Source organism: Geospiza fortis, unplaced genomic scaffold (genome assembly GCF_000277835.1).
Source record: "Geospiza fortis unplaced genomic scaffold, GeoFor_1.0 scaffold182, whole genome shotgun sequence".
Lineage (NCBI taxonomy): Eukaryota > Metazoa > Chordata > Aves > Passeriformes > Thraupidae > Geospiza > Geospiza fortis.
This window is the reverse complement of record NW_005054367.1, coordinates 2,233,306-2,241,692: the sequence shown is the minus strand read 5'-3', so window position 1 is coordinate 2,241,692 and position 8,387 is coordinate 2,233,306. Positions and strand designations below refer to the sequence as shown.

Sequence of the window (8,387 nt, the reverse complement as noted above, 5' to 3'; positions counted from 1 at the left end):
GTCTGCAGGCATTTTCAAACACATTGACCTCAGGTGCAAAAGTTTAGCATGGACAATAACACACACTGACATTCCCTTCCTCCCTCTCCACCTCCAACACCCCAAAACATGGAAAATCAAATGTAAAGCTCAGAAATAGAATACAAAAAAAGCCCCCAGAAAAGCTCTGGGAAGACCTCACTGTGGCCTTTCAGTGCTGAAACAGGGTCTATAGGAAAATGGGGACAAACCTTCTTGTAGGATTATTGTAATAGAACGAAGGGAAACGGCTTAAACTAAAAGAGGGGAGTCTCAGATTAGATTTAGGGAAGAAATTTTTGAAGATGAGGATGGTGAGGTTCCCATCACTGGAAGCACTCAAAGTCAGGTTGGATGGGGCTCTGAACAATCTGATCTAGTTAAAAATGTCCCTGCCCACTGCACTAAGTGCCCTTTAAAGGTCCCTTCCAACCCAAATTCTTCTATGATTCTGTGACAATGATGTACATAGGCAAGGCACTTCAACCACACTGTACATTTGGAAACATTTCTAAACATTTGTATGCATTTTCACAGACAGACTTGTTTTAAATATCCTCTGGGTCATGAAGGAAATCTATTGTGACTGTGAATAAACACCTCTGAGGTCATATAGCTTCAAAAACTTCCTCCTCCAGGCTAAAACAAGCCATCACAACCAGATTACTGTGGCCAAATCTGAGCAAGACTCATTCCCAAAGCAGGCTTCGTCCTGAAAATGCTGTTACTAGTCAGAAAAAAAACCCAACTATTTGAAGATTTTCACAGGTCTATGAGAAGATCCAAACTGAACTTGAGATTGTGTGTTACCTTCCTCTTGTTCTTGCCACTTCAGAACTCTCTGCTTTTGCTGGCAGTGTGTGGCAAGATTAGACACAACTAGGCATTTAAGGGATATTTTTGATGGTTTAAACCTCTTTTTACACCCCTGCCCCGAATAAATACCATTATATCCAATAAATAAAACCAACTTCTTCTCAAAGGCCATCCCCAGTAATATATCTCACGGGCTGGTCACCAGTTGCTGTATATTGAACATTACATCAGCTCACGGTCTGAGAAGAAATAAATTACAGCTTTTGTGCTGGATTTATCAGGGCAAAAAGTTCACACTGGAGGTGGATGCTTGGGATGACAGGAACAGGGCAAAGGTGACTCAAACCAATATCTGCTAAAATATATTTACCCCAAAACAAACCAATCCCAGATTGCCTGGTATCAACTCAACTGCTGCCTATACCAAGTGGGTGGGTGACAGCTCTGGGTGCTGGCAAGGAGAGGTCAGTGCTGCAGCACTCCTGCCATTTACAGCAATAAAATGGACTTTGTGCAGGTATTTTCTCTGTAATCTCTTAATACTACCAGAAATACCCATAAGCCTCCTAACTTCTCTCTTTCTGATAGTACTTTAAGTTGATAACACCTTCTAGACCAACACAAACAGCATAAAAAGTACTTGTCTTTAACTGGGCCTTACCAAAGAGCCACAATCTTTTTGCTATCATTCCCTTACCCTGTTCCCTCTTATTCCAAATATTCAGAATATATGGGATAGAATTTTGAAAACCTGGTCCTAATCACTCTGATGGCACAGTGTTTGGAGTGCCCTGTCAGTGCTGTTTAGTAAAGGACCCTTTGCAATCACTGTGACTGAAAACAAAAGCAGTTGGTGGCACAGCAGATGCTCTTGTCCATCGTGAACCAGTGAATAAACCATTGCTGCCCCAGCACTGCCCTGCTCTGAAGTAAATTGAGATTAAAGCTAATTGTTTCTTAGCTGGCTCACCACACTGAGAGCTCGTGTGGGTCTCCTCATCACTGTGGTGATGTGGTGGGAATCAACTTTTCCTTTCCCACCCCACTCACAAGTGATACTGTGTGAAACCAGAGCAGTGGATGTGCAGCCAAGCAGGTGGGAGCCCATCAGGGAAGGAGGCACTGACAGATCCCCTTTAGCCACTTTCAACCCAGTTTGACAGCAGGGTGAGGGCTCAGAGATAACCACACTGCTACAAGTGGCCTGAAAATAATCATGTGTGTATGTGAGAGGGAGCAGCTGGAGGAAGGGAGGGGATAAAGGAATCCAGAATAAAAATCTTCTGGACTCTATAGGTACAATTCAATTACCTTAACAGAGGTGTCTGCTGATGCTGGAGGGTGTCTGAGATACCTCACAGGAGGTCTGTGACCTCCCAAAGCTCCAACTGCCATCCAACCAGGGCATCCCATGTGTTGCAGGAAGAGACAGACTGGCCAAATTTAGGGGACTGAATTGATCATCAAGGATGGTAGCTGCCTCCAGCCTCAAACACCAAACCCTGAGAGTCCAATGGTGCACCTAAGCCTCATTTCAATCAGAAATTCATCTTGTGGACAACAGAGACTGACCAAGCACAGGTGACCATGCCAGGGCTATGTGCATCTACCAGTATGTCTTGTGCCAACTGACCCTTCCATGCCCAAGTCACCCTCAGGCAATTCCCCAGAAGGACAAAAAAATAGCAAAAAGCTGTTCTGGGAGATCTGTGTCCAGCTGGAGGCCAGGATGGATAGCTTGCAGTATCCCCAGAGGTCCTCAGGCAAAACTGAGTCAAGCCCTAGACCTCTGCAGAGTAGTGGTAGCCCAGGCATCTCCATACATGAAAATCTCCTTGTACACACAGGAATTTCATTGTCTGAAGCTGAATTTCATCCTGTACTTCATTAACTCTGCTGTTCACTAAAGGTTTGAAACACCTTGATTCACTTTTCTGTATTCATTTCAGACATCAAGCTACATATATACTTTAGATATGCTTGTCTAATACACCTGCAGGTACATGTAGTATCCTCAGTGTTGTTATTTACCATGGATTATTAAAGCAATCTTATTTTCTTCCCAGAAATGCAGCTGACATTTTGCACAAAGAACCATTTGCACTTCATGCTTTTAGCCAAAAATAAATCTCAAATATCATTCCCTGCTTCCTTCATGAGCAGGTAACCTCAGAGTTGCATGGCTGGGCATTCAAACAGAATGAACTGCTGAATAAGCACTTTATGTTTACTTGTTCCCACATTTCACTGCACACTGCATCTTCCAAAAAAAAAAAAATATATGCCTAACCCATGACACACCACATTTCCTGTAAAAGGTTACTAATAATACCCAGTCCTCCTGGCTGCTAACACAATGCTTTCAGTTTAAGTAAAAGCAAACTAAAGATTACCAGAGTTTCCAAAAGCAATGGCAGATTTCTATGTCCATATGGATCCCCTTGAAAAGAAATCTGCTTTCCAGTGACACTGAGCAGCCAGACTGCGAAAGCAGGTCACTTTTTTGGTCTTTGAGGTTGGGAATCAAATGACAGATGCACTCAAAGAACCCCAAATTCTTTTAGTATAATTATATTAAGCTTTTAGCCTAATGACAATCCAGTGTGCTTTCGTTGACCTTCTTACTTCCAATGCCTTTTCCAAAGCTCGTGACTCTGGTTGTGCCAGTATAAGGCACAAATGATCAGATTAATGGCAGGTGCCTCCCTGAGGTGCTTAGGCTGCAGTTTTCCCAGGATGTCTGCAGACAATGGAGACAATCTGGCATCCCAGGGGATGTTGAGGAGCTCAGCAGTGCCCACCGAAGACTAAGCAAGCTTGGATTTTGTATCTCAGAGCTGGATTAAAGGCAGATGCAGGTCAAATAAACCACACAGAATCAGAGAATATCTCAAGCTGGAAGGACCCATAGAATCATCAAGTCCAGCTCCCTGCAGGCCTATCTAAAATGAAATCATATGAGAAACAACACTGTCCATTGTCACACCCAGCAGCCCATCCTGGTGACAACCACACTCCAGGACAGTGGTGACAGCCTTCCCCAGGGCAGAGGGGAGCTCAGGGTGTTCCAGCCCCACCCTGAGCATCAGCACAGGGTAACAAGCCAGACACTGTGCTAAGTGCTGCACCAATTCTGTGCTGGCAGCAAGTGAAAAGCACAGGGGCCTGGAGCTGTGAGGCTGATTCCAAGTTCCCCATCCATGGGGGAAACCCATCCTCCCCAAAAAGCACCAGGCAGGGAGACACATATGCTGCTGTGGTAGGCTGCAGTTTGAATATCTCGGCTCCATCCTCTCCTTTTGTGTCAACACAGGGCAAAATCAGACAATTTCTATTCAGATGACACCTTCTCATCAAATCCTGTTTGAACATATATCTGCAAGCTCTGCTGCTGAAGTTAGAACACTTTTGGAACAAAAGCATGAGACTGCTTTTTCCTTTCCCTTCCACCTTTTTGTTTGCCTTGATTTGGCAAAATGGAGCAATATAAATTTTCATGTATTTACCCTTCCATCTGTCATTCAGTCAGACAGTGTGCAGCCTCCTGAGCTCCTGTGAATTAACTCAGCACTGCATTCACTGCCCTGGACCCTCACTGGTGTCACCCAGGAGGAGGGAAAGGGGTTTTACACCTTGCTTCCCTGGGGAGAGAAATCTCCTAGGAGCCAGCCAAGCAGGTTTTGCTGTAACAACAGGAAAATACCCCTATCAGTGAAATCTACCGTGCAAAAAGGAAGCCATTAATCCAAATTGTAACCCTGTGGCAGCTCATTGTCACTTCTGCCACTCAGCTGCACAGGAAAGGCCAGACAGTGCATGTGAAGTACCTGCCAGGATCACCAGCTACTCATTGAATACTTTTTTCTGCTACTCATTTAGTAGTTTTTTTGTTGTGGATAAAACAGGGCCCATCTACCTGCAGTGCCTGGCAGATACAGACCAGCAAGAAGTTCTTCAGGCACTCTCTGACCAGTGAAAATATCTGATTTTCTTCCTTCCTGTTCATGGATGGCATTGGATATCTGCACTGTTCTTTGGCTAGCACAGATGGGAGAGATGCAGTTTGTTCTTTGGAGACCTTCTAGCAAGCCGAACAAAATAGGTGCCAATTATTATATTTTGTTTACTGCAGCAGAATCCACTAAGCTGCAAAGAAAAACCGCTCAGAGAGGGGATTTCATTGCACTAAGTGTGAGATCTAAGTTCGAGATCTGCAGTAATAGGTCAGTAATGTAGTCAGTCTCTCTGGAGGATTATTTCCTTCCTTGGAAGGGTATTTTCCAATCCTTTGTACGTTTTCATCACAGGGCAAAGTCTACTAAGAGAGAGTATTCCTGCAAAAAGCAATTTACATGATCACTTATTTTCTATATTCCCTTCCTTATTCTTTCAGCTATTTGTGCTTGGATAAGAAGCTTATATCCTCCCAGCCCAGTTTGCCTTTATCCTGCAGTCAATCTCATAATCCCATTCTTCTGATATCTTAGTTTCTTGCTGTCAAAATGATCATGGTAACACGAGATTGGCAAGAGGTCCCTGTGGCCTGGGGCGAGTGAGGGAGAGCACAGGTTGGACACCATCAATCTCCTTCATTTTTCTTGCCCAGGACCAGCTAGGAAAGTACATGGAAATGGGGATATGAATTTCTTGCTTTGGAAAGTGTTTGAACCCACAAGCAGCTGCAGGTGGGAGGGTTGTGAGGCACTGTAGTACCACTGTAATACCAATTCTTCCAACAGGAACTTTTTCTCATCAACTCTGTATTAGCCTCTTAGGTGAAATAACTGGTTTATCTGTTTAAATAGAAGAAAATGAATTTTAATAAGAACTACACAGCAAATACAGTCTATTTCCTAAGTAAAATCTCTGAACTATTTCATGATGGTAATGAGAGTGGATGTTCTCCTTAGGAAAGAAAAAAAATGTAAGTAATATGGTAAGAATAATTATTTCATATGCAAAAAGTGGCTGTAATTTCAGAGATTTTATGTGAATGATTTCTATTTACCCAGAAAAAGGAGAGAACAATGCTTAATTTTAACACTGGCCTATGAAGAACAAACAGGGAGGCTGATGCAGCTTCAGCTATCTTCAGGAATGGGGTGAGCTTAGGGTGTTCCCCCTACCCTGAATGTTTTAGTGGTATTTACAATAAAGCTGGGGGTTTTACTGACCATTCTTCTCTACAGGTATAGAATTTTATGTTTCCCTGCAGTTTTGGTGTGTCTGGTGCAGCTGTTTGTCTCTGAGCAGTGCAGGGCAGAGAAGTGATGCTGGGGGGCAGCTGCGCTCACCTGTGCTTGATGGGGTGGGGAACGTTTACCCAACTTCTCACTTCAGGGTTTAAAGGGGTATCTGTAATTAAGGGGGCAGATTCCTCAGTCCTGTTCTCCTCACTTTGCACAGGAGGGACCAACCTCTGCCTCTCCTCATCCCCAGGTCCTGCAGCACCCCACAGGCTGGAAGAGCAAGGTGCCTGTGTCCTTGTCACTTGAAACACAGTCCTGGGAACATCAATCTGAGGCAACCTGTGACACTTCTTACCACAACCTGGTGGCTGCCTCATGCTTCCAAGACTTTTTCATTTGTTATTCACCTACGTGCATACAACTGTGCAGACAAATTGTACCGCTCCAAATCTGGTCAAGAACTATTGAATTTGGATTTCTTTTGTAGCTGATGACTTTCAGTGGTTTTTTTTTTTCCTAAGTATGTTCCTTAGAAGTATTAGATGATGAGTCTTTGGAAACCAAGTGTTTTCTCGAAATTTCTGAAATTCCAAGTCTCCAAATGTTATATGTGAGGAGGAAGAGAGGGTGAGTGGAGTCAGATAAATTCTTCCCACTACTGGAGCCACGGCATAAAAACAAACATGTTCCTGCAGGTTTTTCATCAGATATCAAAACAACATTAATTCACCAGAGTAGCAAGGGCTCCATCAGAGCTGCTGTGGACTTCTCAAGCCACTGTCTAGACAGAAAAAATGTGCTGTGAGACAAGTCCAGCTGAAAACTTCTCCCAGCAAAACCAGCTGTGTTTGTGATGCTAAAGGCTCAAGGTACCCCAAAAACATCAGGGAAACCATGGAAAGTTTATTGTTTGCAAACCAAGAGACAATTACCCTTCTGCTAAGTCAACAAAAGTGTTTGGCTGTCCTGCTGAGGGGAGTGTCAGGACAATCAGAGAGCAAGACAGTCTGGGGAGTCTTTGCTGTTGCTGCTCCCTGAAAGGACTGATGATCAATGAGAAACACCTGCCTTACCCTGGAATATTTTCACTGGCTGCATGCAAACAACAGCTGCTCTACCAATTATACAACGAAAGAAACCCTCTAATTTTGGATGCTTAAGCTCTGCAAATTCTACCTGAAGACCAAACCTAACCCTAGGGGGCTCATGTGGAGGACACTGCCCAGTCCAGGCAGGGTGGGATCCCTGGAATCATCTTTTCACAATTTAGATCCTACACCTCCACAGATCCTCATCCTCTTACAATTCAGATCCTACACCTCCACTCAGCTGTGACCAAGGACTGTGATAAGTTTTGCCCTCAGTCATCTCAAGGCCATTGTGTCCCTTGGGCAGTCAGGACTGGAGATCAAGAGAAAGAGGTAATTCTCATTCACACATGGCAGAAATCAGCTAGGGAAAGGTAAGCCACAAAGAACCAAAAGGAGAAAAAACCCCACATGGAAACAGAGTAAAATCGAAAGAAAACCAATGATAATGGGCACAGTAATGGCTCCCTGTGGCCAATATATTACAACAAAGAAAAATCAGCATGAAGGTAGGCCCAGAGAGTCAAAAATTAAATCAGAGAGTCAAGAAATAATTAATATTATCTTCCCCCCACTCCTCTTTTTTTTTATTTCAGGGAGAACATGGTTTCCTTTAAAAATCTTACTTTCTAAACAATTTCCCAGATTTAATATTATAATTTGGATTCCCTCACAAAATCACACTTTCCTATTAAAAAATAGGAAATGTGAAAAGGATATTGAAATGTGGAAAGGATACCTCTACAGTGAATTTGGGAGGTGTAAGGAGGTTCTGATTTTGTGCTTTTTCCAAGTGCAGATTCCTGGAAGGGCAGAACAAAGTGACAGAGCTGCCTGCCAGCCAGGAGGCCTTCTTTCAGAAGAGCTCCAAAATTTCAAAAAAGCTCCAAAAAGATTTCTACCAGTAATTTTGCACAGTGTGAAATCTACTGCCTTCACAGCACATGGCTGGGCTTGTGGCTTTCACAGATTTCTCTTGGAGAAGCCCCATGACTCAGAAGTGGGACAAACCCCCACATTTCATTAAAGAAATGGGAGGATTTAGCAGCAGTGGGGCCAGTTACATCTCCAAAATGAAAGCCATGCCCTGCAAGGTGGGAGGTGCTGACACACACTGCTGTCCTAAAAAGTGACCCATTTCATTTGCCAGGACCTGCTCCTGGGTCCCAGAGTGTCCTCAAAGGACAGCCCATCCCCTTGGCTCTCTGGCTCAGCTGTGGCTAATTCTGCACATTTCTTAATGTTTCCTAAATTCCCATGGAGATATCCATGAGCA

General features: G+C 43.7%; 1 protein-coding gene across 1 annotated transcript in view; it reads right to left on the bottom strand.

The window, feature by feature from the left end:
* LOC102041347 (sodium channel protein type 5 subunit alpha-like) overlaps window positions 1-8,387 on the bottom strand; it is a 217,310-nt gene that overhangs the window by 75,932 nt on the left and 132,991 nt on the right. The gene's annotated exons all lie outside the window — the stretch shown is intronic.